We start from the raw sequence: 16,231 nt of genomic DNA on the forward strand, positions 1-16,231 counted from the left end.
CCACTTGTGCCAGACTCAACTGCAGACAAATGCAAAGCAAAGGACATTACTGTTCTTTGTTGATGGAGTACAGAATTTGCCATTGTCTCTATTTGTAGATTACAGTAAACATCACAACCAGAAGGAGGAGGAAGTTCTGAGTCATGGTAACACAGTAAGTAGTTAAACTGATCATCTTCCATAAAGAAGTAATATCCTGAAAGCAGAATTCAGAACACTTCCCTCACCATTCATTTGGTCCAGAGCAGTTTAGAGATAGAAGTATACAAAATAGCAAATGGTAATATATGTTCAGGACTGACCTGTTAGATATGATATACGATATCATCACTGGTTGAATGTTTCCAGACATTAGCCCAGAAATGCACTAAGATTTTCCCTTCCCAAATCCAGGTTTGCTGCCCAGAGCTTTGGTTGACTTTCTGTAATGCTGTGAGCCTCCCCATAACTATCAGAACTGTCATCTGGATCCCTGTCAACACTCTCTGCAACCATTTGTTCCTAATGGATACAAATCAGCAAAAACAGAATAGTTTCCCAAGAGAGCAGGGGGGAAGAAAGAGGAGAACAAAAAGAGAGAAAGTGACAATATCATTCAGCTAAGATCTCTCAAGTTAGTGTTGTACTTGACAGCTTAACTTGATTCTAACAAGTTCGAGGGGCAAAAAGACCAATTTATTTTACTCAGTAGTTTTTCTTTCAGAACCTAAGAAAGTAAATTTCTTTTTATGTAACAGCTCAAGGTGTATGCTGCCTGTTTTCTTCTCTTCGCTTTGTACATTCCTTATCTATCCCCATATCCCTATCTCCACTCCTCAACACTTTCTCTCAAGAAGAGTTACTCTGCTCTGACTTCCCCCACACTCTCAGATTTTATACCTTAGTTTTATTGTCAGTGTTGAAATGGAAACTCTTACATTGAAAGAGAAGGAGACATATAATTCAGTAAGCAGTATCTGTATTTAAGTGCCTTCCCAGCAAGAGTCAAAATATTTACCTAAGAGTAACAACACACAGGATACTCAGAATTACATTCACTGATGTATTTCCTCTTTTATTTATTTATTTTTTTTTTGTCATTGCAGATTACATTTGTCTAACTCCATCAGTTGCCAGTACTTTCTGGTAAAGAATATCCAACCTCTCTGTCTAAAATACAACATGAAACCTACACCTGAGTGAACCCTTACAATGAAAAACAAGAAGTTCCTTGCATTAAATGGTTAATATCTGAACACAGAAAGCTGACAAGTAGCCTGGACAGTAGAAAAATCAAGAGTACCCACCTAACACAAATAGATCACAGTCAGAGAGGGAAGGATTTCATTTCTATTCACTCAATCTATTAACTAAAGTAAATACGAATATTTTAAGTCTCAGTCAATTAATCTATTTTTTTACTAGAAATTAGTAATAATCTTGTTTGTGAATAATCACAACTAGACATCTATTAGGGACAAGATCCTCCTCAGCAATGCATGTTCTAATGTGAATACCTGAGACTGTACTAGAGGAATTTATGATTATTAGGATTTTAATGATTATTCTGCTTTCAAAATTAAAAAGAAATGGGAAAAAAATCAGGTCTTGAAAGTTACATCTGACTTTTTGTTTCTAGTCCTCAAACAGCTTCAGATTATTTATATTTTCATCCTTTCTCCACCACAAATAATCATTTCACACATGGAGGCCCACTGATCACATGTGCAGTGCCAACTTCAGAACAGGGAGATAATGAGAAATATTTTCCCCTCAGTTCTTATGAAGGTTTAAAGGATATGTTCTGTTTTAAACCTGGCATCACCTCCATCAGGTTTGGTGCTGCCTATTCCATACAGAAACAAAGATTCAAGATCAATTTAAACCACAGGAACAAAGTTAAGGATGCTGTTACCTGCACCAGCTGTGAGAAGATTGGTCTTTCTATGACACAGGTTCACACTGTTAAGTTTACTGTACACATGAACAGAATATTTTCCCCAGACAAGAATTTCATAGGGTTTTCAAGGGATTGTGGAGGTGGAAAAATATGTTCCATTTGGAGTATATCCTGTCTGTGCCTGAGTGCATGGAAAAGCAGATGCTTTTCATACATCCACAGATAAATCAAAGCATTTACTTCATTTACATTTACAAACATTTACAAAGCAAATGGGACTATTGACATCAATACGGTTGTTCCAAGTTACTCCAAAAGAATCATAGGTAATTGGACAGAGAATATTATGATCTCATATGAAAACATCATTAAGAAAAGGCTAACCCACAGCTATACAACAAGGCAGAAAGGACAGTGAGGCACTGAAATAGGCTGCTCAGGAAGGTGGTAGAATCACCATCCCAGGAGGTATTCAAGAAAAGGGCAGATGTGACACTGAGGAACATGGTCTAGAGCAGTCACAGGCACAGACTAATGGTTGGACTAGATGATCTTTGCGGTCTTTCTGAACTTAATGTTTCTATGATGTAGCTCAGCAGAAAAGCTCCCTTCAACCAAGGCAACTCCTCTGGCTTTCAGTGTTACCTTCAACTTCCATAGGCCATGAATCCACGTACAACAGCAACAATTTTGCAATCCTTTTCTGCTAAGTACAAAAGTGTCAGACATTCCCTGTTTGCACTGTCTGAGATCTCAATAGCTTTGATTCATGTACTAGAAAATCCAACTGCTGGAAGAATAAAATCTGTACGTTAAATCTATTCTCTGTGTTCAAACACTTTTCCAAAAAGGTTTTGGCAGCCCAGAAAAATGAACTGGCAGTAATTTGCCAAGTGTGTATTTGATTAAATTTTAGGGCTTGGTATAAATCTGCAACATGTCATTAGGTTCACCAATGGCAACATATCTGCAGTTAAGATAACAGTATTCCCCCTGAGCACTCTGTCCTTGTTAGATGCAGTTGTAACAGCCTGATACAAGCAGACCCCTGATTTATCAAATGCTTTAAGACTTTATCCAGAATACTTGGCAGGGATTGGAGCATTATACATGTTAACAATCAATATTATGAGTTATCCAAGTCATCCAGATTTGAGATAAAATCCTCAATCTTTTAAAAACTGATTTTTTTTTTCCACTGGTTTTGACAAAGCTGAGATTTCATTCCTGATCTCTGTCTTAAAAAAATATCATCAAAATAAACAATAGACAGCACAATGTTGGGAGGCTGTGAAGAGATGATACCAAACCCAGAAACAGAACTATGTAGTTATGCAAACTTATTATGAAATATCACTATGCTTTTCCAAAGCAAAGAAAATAATAACCAAAAATACTAAAAGAGTCAGCAAGTAGACTTTCTTGTTTCATGAAAAGGAAAACCAAGATTCACAGACCTACATGTCTCGGGTTTAATAAAAATTAGATTAATTAGCAGCTGAAAAAGAAACTTAAGAAAGAAATTTAGGATCTGAACATCTGAGATTGAATTTAGGAAAAGTTATGAGGGTAAGGTATTAGTTCACTCTATACAGTGAATTTTGAAATTGTTAACTAAGTTTTGCCCAAGCGACAGTTACCAAGACAGGGAAACACTTATAAACTGTTGAATTCACAGACTCAAACTGAAAATATTAGATTTCAAAATACTAAATACTTCCTAGATATTATGAATGCATTTCTGTCCTTATGAAGGATGGAGAAAATAAGGTTCTGTGTACCACTGGTATACCTCTTTTCCAAAGTAGAAGAGAAGGAAAAACACAAAAAGGCTTGGTAACATTCACCAAAACCCATCACAGGTCTGAGTTTGCCTATTGTGGTTATGCCAAGATTTATTAAAGCCCAGCATGTGTTCACTCATTTCTATCCAAAAGGAACTGAAAAGGCACTTTGCAGATGCCTTCCAAAAAAAAAAAAAATATTGCTTACTTGGCAAACTTTGTTTAAAAAATCTGTTTCTTCCAAGGTTTATCTCTTCAGTTCTCTTTGTCTAATTCTTTGAGACTTGGGGGGCTTTCTGGTTTTCTACATGAGTGTGTAGTTGTTTTTTTCCCTTCTGCACCTCTCTTCCTCCATCCCATCTGTTGACCTCACTTTAGCACACAATTTCCCACTTAATTTGCCAAAAATGTATAAAACTTGGTGTGTCTGCTCTTATTTCTTTGTGACTTGTAACTGTATCATTAAACCAACATTTGCTCTGTTATAAAGAATTCTCTGGTAACTTTAATTAGGCTCTTCTGCTCCATTTGCTCATGTGCAGTTGCAATTGTTCAGTAATGCTTTCAAATGAAAGTGATAGGGAATAGTCCTTATAAGCAATCTGTGTGAAAGGCCAGGAATCTCAGCACCAAGTTTCTCACAGTACCTAGTACTATACTTTTTGCATAAAATGTTTTCCTAGGCAAAATAATGTTTTTCTTGTCTTGCATTTCCACTGAAGCCTCCTCCTGTCCCTCTATCACCTCCTCAATTCTTTCGTTGTTATTGTAGACAAAATTGTCCAGATTCTCTCACAAGCCCATAAAAATAGTCCATTCTTTGAAAATTCAGTTGTCCAGCTACGGATATGAACCTCAGAGCAGCTCGTTAGTTCTACTGTTTTCATTCAGGCCAAGGGTTTCTAATACTAGTCTACTGTGTATCAGGAGTTAGATAAATAACCAGAAGAAGCAAAATCCCATCAACTAGATTTTCCTGCATAGAATCCCTCATACAGGCAAGTAATAATTGTTCTTACATGCATACATGTAGACCTTGTGAATATAAAATTTTCTACACCTCCAGGTGAGTTTGCTGAAGAAAATCCTGTGAAAAATAAAATAAATCACAATAATAAATGAATAAATGAAATGCAAAGTCCCTGAACAGGTGAGAGGACTGGTTAACAGAGATGAAGTGAACAATAACTGAGTAGTCCTGCACCAGGCCATCCTGAAAGAATTTGAATGTCAGGAAGGACAGAAAGCAAAGCAGCAAATCCCCTCATAGAAGCAAAACTGAGCTATTCTCCCATTGTCAGTAATGCTGTCTTTCCAGCAATTGCACACTAGAGATCATTAAGTATTTCAGGGAATTTTTCTTCAAAATATAATTTAGTAATTTTTATTGAATTACACTGTTTCAGTTAACATTCATCCTTTGAGAAAATTTTTATACTAGACAGTTTGATGTAAAAATATAACATGGTTTTGCCTTTTGAAAAGGAATGAAGACAGTGGTATTTCTTCTTCCAATTGCAGCATAATTTCTTATTCAATTTTTACATTTATGTGCATTTAGAGTGTCTGAATGCCACTCTGCAATAAAGTCGTTACCATTTCAAAGTGTTCCCTTCCACTCTCATATGTTTAAAGGACATTTTTACCTGAATGACTGGCTTAAAGTCACAGAGGATTTGAAGAAAATAAACCATATCTCCCAAATACTACTAGTTTGTTTTGACAGCAATATTGTCTTCCAGTGTTGGATGGATTTTCCCACTTTTCCCCAAAAATTCTTATATACAGTATGGAGCCAGAGGTATGATCTCTCCTCTGAAGAGCTTATACCCTGAAAGAACCAAAGAGGGCATAACCAAAAGATCCATACACTATGCTGGCCAACCACGATCCTTCTCAGCTCTGGGCATTCTGAGGGTAATTGTGCCCATGTTCAATTTTTTGGATGCAGAGTAAATCACTATACACAAGAAAAATAGAAACAACACTTTCAATATGCAACCATGCCTCAGATATCTTCTAGGTCCCGAAAAAGCTCTAGTAGCCATCTCAGCTTTTGTAAACTCACATAATGTAAAACTGTGGCATGTCAAAACTACTGAGCAAAAAGTAATGAATCTAATTCACGTTAGCCATTATTTAGTCATAAGTCTGAGTGACAAGGTGTCATATCTAGCTTTCTGACAAGCACTGTTTTTCCTACTGACATACAGAAATTTTGATTAATTATTTTCACCATAAAAATGAGATATATTGAAATCAGTGTAAGAAGTAAATATTATCAAACCACAAGAGCTTTCCTCTAAAGTTCTCAGACATTAAAGAGAAAAATACAATGGGCCAATTTCTAAACACTGAGCTGAGCATTTTCCCATTTTAAACTGTTTATAAAAACTGAAATCCAGTCACACTGTACTGAAACCGAGAAGCAAGGGCTTTCAATTCAAACATGCCTCTTCCTTCAAGCATGCCTTTCACCATCTAAGAAACTCCCAAACAATAACAACAAAGTAAAAAGTCTAATTTTTTGGCAAAGATTCCAGCTGCTAATTTTGTCTGTCATGAGCTGCTATTGTCAGTCTGAAGGAAGGATTGTTCCCAACTTTAAAAAAAATAAATAAATAAAAGATGTAAAATATACTTAAAGTAACATCTGTGTTTTCTGATTTTATTAAAGCGTTTTGTCTTTGTTATACAGAAATAACAAAACACTGAGCCCTTCCCATCAGTATTCATGACGTCTGCTTTTTCATACAAAACCCTCTGAAAGAAAATTCCCCCTGGAAAAAAAAAATACTTTCCTTATAAAAAAAACAGATTGTGGGACAGATGATTGCATTGTTTAATCAAATTTCCATCTGAAAACTCTTTCCCTAGTTTTAGCTTTAGCTCACCCAGTAAGGCACAAGCACTTGGAAGCACGTGGAAGTATAAAGTAGCAGCTCCTCCATTTTATTATCTCCCTTGAGCTTTGCAATTGGCAAATGAAAAAGAAAGTGGGGAACAAAAGTACTGGACATAAATTAAGCCCTGCTTTTTAAAGTTCAAACTGAATTTTCTTTATTTTTCTACAGCTGTCAGATAAGCGGGGTAAAACCACTAATGCATGTTTAATATATAAAAACTCATAATGTTCAGTAGTACGACCTCCATTGGAGGCATTAGTTCAGGCCAGTGAACTTGGAGCAAGCCAAGTGTGGAAAAGTGGAATTGGGCCAGTGACCCCCACCAGTGCCTGTCATATCTGCTGAAGGCAAACTTGTCAAATATAGAAGGGGCAGAAGGAGGACAAGAGTATCCTTGAACTAGCAAGCAGCAGCAAAGCAAAGATGCCCAACATCTATTCACAGTTGTCTGTTGTTCAGTAATGGCTCTGGCCATTTCAGGAACAAAAAGTCTGGTTATAGCCTCAACCTTTCAACCTTGTCCAGTCTGGGGGCCTTTCATTCCACAGACACCCCAAAGCTGGTGAGCGATCATAAAGCTATGATACGGCACATGCTGTTATTATCTCTTCAAATGTATTCTGTATCAAGCAGGAGAGGAATAGAGTATTCCCAGGGCTGTTAGCCTGCCATGATAAATGAGCCACTGTTCCTCTCTCCCTCGGCTACAAAAATGTATTTTAAAAATAGTCAATCCGTTGCTCTAATAGAATCATAGAATCATTTAAGTTGGAAGGGACCCTTAAAGGCCATCTGGTCCGACTCCCCTGTGATGAACAGGGACACCTACAGCTTGATCAGGGTGCTCGCAGTACCAGAGGCAACATAACCAGCAGTTCCAAAACAAAACACAGCTGTGAGACTGTTCATCTTGCTGTGAGGGACTGAAGAATCTGCCTTAGAGCTGACACCATGCTCTGAGCACAGTGGGACTTTCGAGCTCCAACCCCATGTCCTGTGCTACCATACTCGTGAGCTAAACTGAAAATCGTCTCTCACAGAGATCCTTTCCACTGCAGAAAGCAGCAGCTTCTGCCTGGGTGGCAGTATTACGCCTCTGCTATGTTCAGAGGATGACGGCTTTTGACAAGCTCAAAGTATGTCATCAGATTGACTGGGCTATAGTTGTTCTTCTGTATAAATATATATAATAATATATAATAATATAATATATATAATATAATATATTCTTAGAATATATAATAATATAAAATATAATATATTCTTCTGTATAAATTAGGGATTTCCCTACAATAATCAAGTTTACTGACCTGTATTTTTAGGAAAGTTCTGGTGGTATAATTAAAAATAATTCTTCCTGTAGATGCAATAAAGTGAACAGGGTATACCTTGGTCTTCCTTCTGCCTCCTACTTTAAGAAATAAGAAGGAGTAATTACTGAGTCCCATGAAAATATTCACAGATTGAGCAAGCCCTGGGGATGACTTGAGGGTGTTTGCGCTGGTGAGACTGACCTCCATCTGCCACCACGCTCTTTGAGATGTCTGATCCTGCCTGTGGACATTGAAAAACAACACAAAAAGATCAGTTTCCAAACACATGATGGGACTAGTAGCATTGTTTGTTATGAAGTTTAGTTTATTACATTTGTTACTCATTACATAGGTTACAGATAGTGTTAAAAATGTTCAGAAAATCCTGAAATTGAAGAATATTAGTTGAAGAAGAAGATCATGACAGGCAAACAGAGCTAGAGCGAATAGGTCAAGAGATATTAGATCTTCAGCTCAAACCCAGTACTTGTAACTAACCGGATGGTTCAAGCCATGCTGGTGAGACTCTGTGGTAATCTCAGGAAGCAATGAGTAGAAGTTTTACTTATACAATTCTCTTCTTTAACAGTAGGAGATTAAAAATTAGCTTCCAGAAACACTAAAGACGGTGAAACCAAGCTCTCAAAGTTTAGAAGGCCTGAAAAGTCAGGCTTAAGCTTGGGCAAACAACCATAATTGAATTCTCCATATGAATAGATCAGCGTGAATCCATCCCACTGGTGAGCCTGCATCGTAATGCATTGACACAAGAGGAGTCAATTTGCGTTCAACAGACAACCTCAAGCCTGGTTTTCTTTAAGTCCAAAAGTTTGGTTTTGGTAATTTGAAGTCCTATTAACACAGTTTTATTCATATCGTAGCATAAATTCACATGCCACAGCTCTGTCAGTCTGCAAGATGCATCAATTTGGATTGAGAGGATTCTTTGACCATACAAGCTCCTGTCACTCAGCTGGAGTAGTACAAAGTATTTGGCTCAGTTTCACAAACCGTATGTGCACATGCCCTCATTTCCTTTTGTATTTTTGGCTCTGCCATCCAAAGGGTCAGAGTGCATTACTGAACCTAATGAAAACCTCCCCACATCTGGGCAGTAATCTCTTCCTTTTTACTACTTGTAAAGTAGATAAGAAAAGAGGTATACTGCATTTAAAGGTCAGAACATGAGTGAGCGGTGCACCCAGAGATAGGACTCCCTTTCTCTGATCAAAGAATTACACAGTGCAATTTAGCAAGTTTAGTGTTACTCTCCTAGCAGATCACATTCCCCCAGCCATAGCCTTCTCTGCATGCGTTTCCCCTCCCCCTTGTTTAGATTTGTCCTCACTTTCCTTTCCTCCTTGTTATTTTGGTGGAAATGAGGTGCTTGTTTAGTTGTGGACCATTTGGTTAGGTTAGTTGCATACCTGAGTCATTTCCCATTACACTGAAATTAGACATTCCTATAAACCAGCATGTATTATTATTATTATTATGCTCTTAGCTTTCCGCCTGCAGGTTTCAGTCTAGAAGTTACTTTCTTTCCATCTTAGCTGTCTATCCTAAGACTTTGAAAACTTTCAAGGTCTCCTGATAAACATTCAAATAAAGGACAACATTTGGTATTCACAGGGTTCTGACAAAACAGATCTAAATATGAAAGACTTCTGACCAGTATTTTATGAGGGCTCGTATTTCAAAAGGTCTGCAGCTCTTGATTTATCTTTATCGCTAGCAAGAGTTACGTGGTTCTGTTCTCCATCATTACCCTCATTGAATATTTTTAAGGTTTGGCTCTGAATCTATTGCAATCACAGTAGTTCATAAAGATTTTTTATATACAAAATACATTCAGAGGCCCATTTCATCATCAAGTTTTCAAGACCTTTGCTTGCAAATCACTTGATATTTTATTTGTATCAACAATTAAAAAAATAGTCGAAATAGTCTAATGGTAATAGTGTTTATCTGCAGTGCAAATGCCTTCATATGGTCAGTATTCCTTTGCACACTCTGATCAAGTCTTCATTCTTTCTCTTAAAACAACAGCTCTGAATGAGAACTGCTAACTTCATGCTAGTGGCTCTGAAAACACTTCAGAACTCACTCAAGTCAACGATCCTACCTAAAGATCTTTTCTGAGCATCGTATCTTCTGTTTCTCTCTGCTTCTCCCCTGTACCATGAAGATGTATCTCATTAGACTATATAACAGCCATGTTTGATTACCCTTAGCAGATTAAAATTTGCCAATTTCCATATGGCTGATCTCTTCAATCTGCCAAGTTTTTCATGATTTATTCAGAAAAAAAAAAATGGCAATTTACGAAAACAATTTCTTTGTTTCCCCACAGAAAGACCAGTTTCTATTCTCTAAGCAAAAAAAATAGAACTAAACAATACATACAACAGAAGCAGATGTAGCTATTATAGTGTGGCCTGGTGCTTTGAGTAAAGGAACAGCATGGGTAAAATTAATTCATTAATACATTTATTTCAATGTGTTTAACCTTTTCTACTTAACATCACTCCCATTATTCTTTTGAGTGCAAAACTATTTAAACACCTTCACCTGCTTGCTGGTCTGCAGTCCTGCCACCAGAGCACTACTCTGTTGCACACATTAAAAAGAAAAAGCCAGGGAACACACACTTCCAGCCAGTGGGAGCTTTCATCTCGTAAGCAACAATCTCTGCTGTTGTAAAATTCAGCATTAAACCAATGGATCTATTTTCTATCAATACACTTTAATTGGTTTTCTGGATGACATCTCCACAGAATAATGCCAGGATCGGTAGTGAGGACCTGGACTGTATTAGCAGAGTAAACATTAAGTTATTATGTCCTTTTCAGAGAGCACAAAAGTTACTCTAGCTCGAAGCCATATGGCCTAGAAGCATGTTGACATATCTCAGCAATAAAGGGTTACGTTACAGAAGGGACCATGTTGAGGAGATCAGAAAAGCTGGATTGGCTACTTGACCAGTGTCACATCACTGAACTCGGTGTAAAGAGCTTGAATAAAATGACATGAACTCATCTGTGACCACTGTCTAGGAGCGGAGACCTTTAACAATGGCAGCACCTGCCAGATCGCCGTTCTCCTCCCCAATAAAGTCACCAACAGCCCCCTCACTGTTCTGTCATGTGCCTGGCACAAGGCCCCTATTGTTATGAGCCACTCTCACTCCAATAATTTCTCCTCTAAATGACACTGCACCACCACAGGTCATTTCAAGGGGACTGAAAAGAAAGATTTTGCATCTGTTTTGAGTTGTAGGCACCAAGGGGGAGGGGGTTCAAAACCCCTTGATAGCTGGCAAATGGTAATAGCAAAATGTCTCTATTGTTTGTGTCTGAACAAACAACCATACTACATGAGAGTTTTTATTGTCCTCAAGGCAATCTGCCACAAATGCTCCCCTTTGCCCATACTCTACAAAGGGATAAAAAAAAAAACACCACCACAATAGTCACAGTTAGGAAACCTTAGTGAGAGTTTAATGACCAGCTACCAACTAATGGATGGTGAGCAACATATGGCAGAGCTTGGCCTCTTCACATATTGATTAAAAATAATTTAAAATTTAAAGCCAAGTTTGTTTGACAAAGTTCCAGCTTCTCAGCAGCCACTTAACAATCTGAACAAATCTGAAGAGGAAAAGCTTAAATTCTAACCTAAGGCAAAACAGAACAAATTCATTGTCACATTACATAATTGAATCTATTACATTCACTCAAGATTAACAGCCAACACTTAACAATTTTTCCCTCTACCTAAAATATTTGCTGATGTAAACAGCAAAACAGCTCTTTGTAATATTTGGTACCTTTTTTAGAGTGCTTTTATGAATCACAATTGTTAATGGCCATAATCAAGACCTGTTCATCATATTTTAACAACATAGTATTATTCAGTGCACCAGAAGGATTCTATTCTTATGTCCTCAAAGCACCACTTGAGTTAAATGGTCATATTTTTATACAAGTCTTTGTGTCCTATTCTGGTATGATGAATGTTAGAAGCTAGAGCACTCGAGATAATTGTTCCTACTGAATGGATTTAAGGTCTAACTGGATTACTTTTTATTCCCTTTCAAAAACAGCTACACATGCTCTAGAAAACAGATCAGATAACAGCATACAAATTGCAGTACCTATGTCTACAAAGAATCAGATGCACAACCAAAAAGATTCCAAGTAAATGAAAGGAGAAAAAAAGAACGACAACAACAACAACAAAAAAACAAATACAATGGTACTGATTTTTAAATGCTGATTGTTTTTAAAAGTAAAGAAGGAAAGCGAATACATTCCCCGCAGTCCAGCTACAAACTGAGGTCTGGATAAAGACTTTGGATATTTGGCAACTGAAAAATCAATGTGTGAAGTTGATATCAGGCAATCTGTAGTCTGCTCCTGATTTGTGCACTGAGCTGCTCAGTTACCTTGGCTGTGTCACTTCACCTCTGGCTTTTCTCTTACCTTTTTGCCAGTGGCTCCTGCAAAGCATTCTGGTCTTCGCCCATTCATTCAACACAAAACAAAAAGTTTCAAAAAGAGGAGTAACCCTTTTTACTGAACTGAGGTTTTCACTTGTCTCCAGCCCCACTATAAACACTCACACTATAAAGGCAAACCATAGGTTCTAAAAAGTTAGACATCTGTCCTCTGTAGAATGTTATACCCAAATAATCAGGAGAATACCATAGCCAAACTAAACAGCAGTGAGAGAAAGGATCTGCCCAATTCCCACAGGTTACTGTGGATCAGCTGAGCTAGAGTAATCTGCAGTGAGGAGAGAACACAAATGCAAACATAAGCACAGATTACCTAGCTTCCACTGACTGTTGACAGAAGACATGGCTATATCCAGAAACAGTACTGGGGACTGCTTATTCACATGATAAGTGGAAAGCAATGGAGAGGAGTTGTTAAAACGTGATGTACTGGCAAAAATGATTGGGAAAGAAACCTTGTGTCCTTTTTCTGAGTAAGATCAGAAAGAAAGGAGTAGACAGCACAAAGTTAGAGTTGTGGTTTGGAAGAGGTCTTAAATGAGATCAGTTGATTACCTATTTAAGAAAGTGCAAGGTCCTGCTTCAAAATGTTTCTTGGGGACTCGTAAAGTCATAGATTGGAAAAAGCTTAGATTGGAAGGGACCTTAAACATGCCCTTGCTTTGTCCCCAAAAGATCTTTATTTACACTGTAAAGCAATCCACTCAAACAGATGGAGGTGATCCTGTGAAGTTTAGTGCAATGGTTCTTGAAGTTGTTTTTTTTCAGGAATATAAAAAATAGCCAAAAAACATTCAAGGTGACTTAATATTTCATCAGGTTTCCCTCTCTTATGTCTGCCTACTTCTCTTACTGGAAGAACATTTCATTTCTAGAGTTTAATATTATACCAGCATATTAGTACATGACAGAACTTTGAAAGATATTAAGGTATAAGCTGATGGAGATGGAAATAAAGCTTGCCAAATTCCAAAGGAGTTAAGCAACTAACTTGTTTAAACGTCCTAAGAAAACACAAAAAAGTACTATACTAGACACCAAACACTGTCTTCAAGCACGTATGCATGTGTTAAAGCTAGTCCAGTGATCAGGCATTATTAAATGCAGAGTGCTCCTCAGAGATAACAAAGAATGATCACTGTATATTACTGATTGCAAACCGGAATGCAGCAAGAGATTTTTTTCTGAGGTTGCACAGGAAAATCTGTGTCAACACCAGGGTTAGAAGTGAGATCATCTGGCTTCCAGCTCCATAAAATTGTCCTTCCTCTCCAAAAAAATTACTTTTCTATTAATAGAAGCCACTACAGGAAGAGGTGGTCTTCTGTTTTTGTCTTTTAACTTCAGCAATGTAAGTATGACCAGTTCTGGTCCTCCCTGCACTGGGGTTTCCTAGATGCTTCCTGAGCACAGGAATTTCTTGACATCGTCAGAAGCATTTTATAAATCTAGGATTTTAAAAGCAGAATAAAACCGTACACTGCAGAATGTACATAAATTCATTCCACAGAAGGATATCAACTGCCCCATCATTTTTTTCCACCTAGTCGTATAAACATGATTAGAGTTTATGTGTATGCAAATGACCTCCTAAATATTTATCACTGTGGTTAACTAAAATTTCCTATCAGAGGAGAAAAATCACGGAATTATTAAGATTGGAAAAGACCTCTAAGATCACCTAGTTTAATTGTACACTTCCCACCAATATTTCCCACTAAATCCTGTCCCTAAGACAAAATAATACAGCCTGAGTGGGTGTTTGGAAGTCATTACAGACAGTCCTTGTGCTGTACAATAGGGCGTACTGCAGCTAAAATAATCATGTGCTAGTGCAAGCGTGGAAATGCTCAGAAATGTCTGGCACTAAGGAAGGGACAAGGAAAACAGTGGAGAAGGGCAGCAGGCTTGTACCCCTTGAGGACCTAGGGTTTTCCTATCCAAAATTAGGACATAATAAATGCCTCACAACATCAGATTTCCTCCAATATGAAAGAAAAATGAATTAAGGAATCCCCAGCAAATAAATCCAAGTGTGGAGCTTACTGAGCACTACAAAGATTTTCTTCCTAAGAAAGAAAAGAGGACGCTCAGTACATTTGAGGGGAAGTCAGGGAAGTGCAGGCAATTGTATAACATTTGTAAATGCTTCTGCCACAGGTATTTTAGGGCCATGAAGGACTTCCTCCTCCCTTCCTTGCCCCCCTTTTCCCAGCAGATAGAGTGGAAGTCTGCTGCCCCAAGCCCTGCTATCTTTCTTAGCAATCTGATTAACATATGGACGCACTCTGGCTTACTGAAAACAGGAAATCAATTTGAAACGCAAGACAAATATTATTTGCTTTCTTCCCATCTGCTGTGATATGTGAACACGGCTGCTTTCAGCAGTGATACAGAATTATTGATTTAGGATATTTATAGTGTATATGCCATTATCAGGCCAGCTATCAAAGGGCTGGAGGAAAGGCTGTTTGACCCTACAGGCTATTTAAATATGTAGTCACTTAAAAAAAAGTCAGACTTTCTTATTTAAGTTGACAGCAATACTATTTCATGTCATGCCTAAAGATACCATTTCCTGCTTTACCATCCACTTCTGTTTGATTGCAAGTCAAATTAAGTGTAATTGTTAAGGTCTCTCCTGTCTGTATGATGACCCCAGTGCATTTTCAGGCTACTGATTTGACCCTCTGGGCCTGCAAAAAGCTGGTTTTCACAGCACCATTGCCTGTTTACCCATAATCAGTCTGAGTCACTTTGCTAGAGGGAGCACAGAAAGCCAGAAGACTCTACCATAAGCACAGGCTGCCTCTTAAAACAAATGAGTTTTAAAAATACTATATATAAATAACCAAACCCAATAATTCTGAAGTGGACACAGATAACTATCTAAAAAGAGCACAGTGTGCTCCCAGCAGAAGCCTGGACTGAAATGTAAAATAACAGATTGAACCACTGCTGAGAATATATGAATAGTAACTTTCATAGCAGTATTGCATTCAGTCCATTCGCTGTCTCTATATTACTCAAGCTTTACTGAGTAAAAAGAAATAAATAGACACTCTTTTCAGGAGGGTTGATTTTGCCACATCACCCATATTAATGAGAGGGAGATAGTCCATGCACACAGATCACAGTTGGGAGCACCTCAGCAATCAGTGTGCTACCTGCCTCAGCCATGAGCTAGATGTACACCAACTTGCAAAGCACTGTAACCATACAAACAAGAAACAAAGATATAACATGAAATAACAAAGACAGATTGATTATAGGGCATTACCTAGGTTTTCTATGGTATGATGACCTGATCAGGAGATGAGGGAGTCTGTGGATTTGTTTACCTGGAATTTAGTAAAGTATTTGACAGTTTCTCATGGTATTATCCTGAAGAACTGTCTCCTTGTGGCTTGGGCATGAGTACAGCTCACTTTGTGAAGAAATAGCTGGACAGATGGGCTTAAAGAATCAGAGTTCAGCCCAGTTGGATGCAGGTCATAAGTGGCATTCCCCAGGACTCAGTCTTGGGGCCAGTTTTGCTTAACATTTTTATCAGTGGTCTGGATAAGGGAATTGACTGCACCCTCAGTAAGTTGGCAAACATGAGCTAGCAGTGGGCCCATGTGGTCAAGAAGGCCAACGGCACCCTGGCTTGAGTTGGGAATATTACAGTCAGCAGTAGCAGGGAAGGAATTGCCTCCTTGTGGAGGTGAAACCATATCTCAAATACTCAAAACCCAGCCACACTGGTTTCCTTCATGCTGATAGCATTTTTCCTTCAACAACATGGTTTTTTGAATGAATTCTTTTCATCTGCAAAACTAGTGATATCC

This window comes from Cyrtonyx montezumae, unplaced genomic scaffold (assembly GCF_038088225.1).
Source record: "Cyrtonyx montezumae isolate F1298 unplaced genomic scaffold, pur_monq_1.0 scaffold_10, whole genome shotgun sequence".
In the NCBI taxonomy this organism is placed as follows: Eukaryota; Metazoa; Chordata; class Aves; order Galliformes; family Odontophoridae; genus Cyrtonyx; species Cyrtonyx montezumae.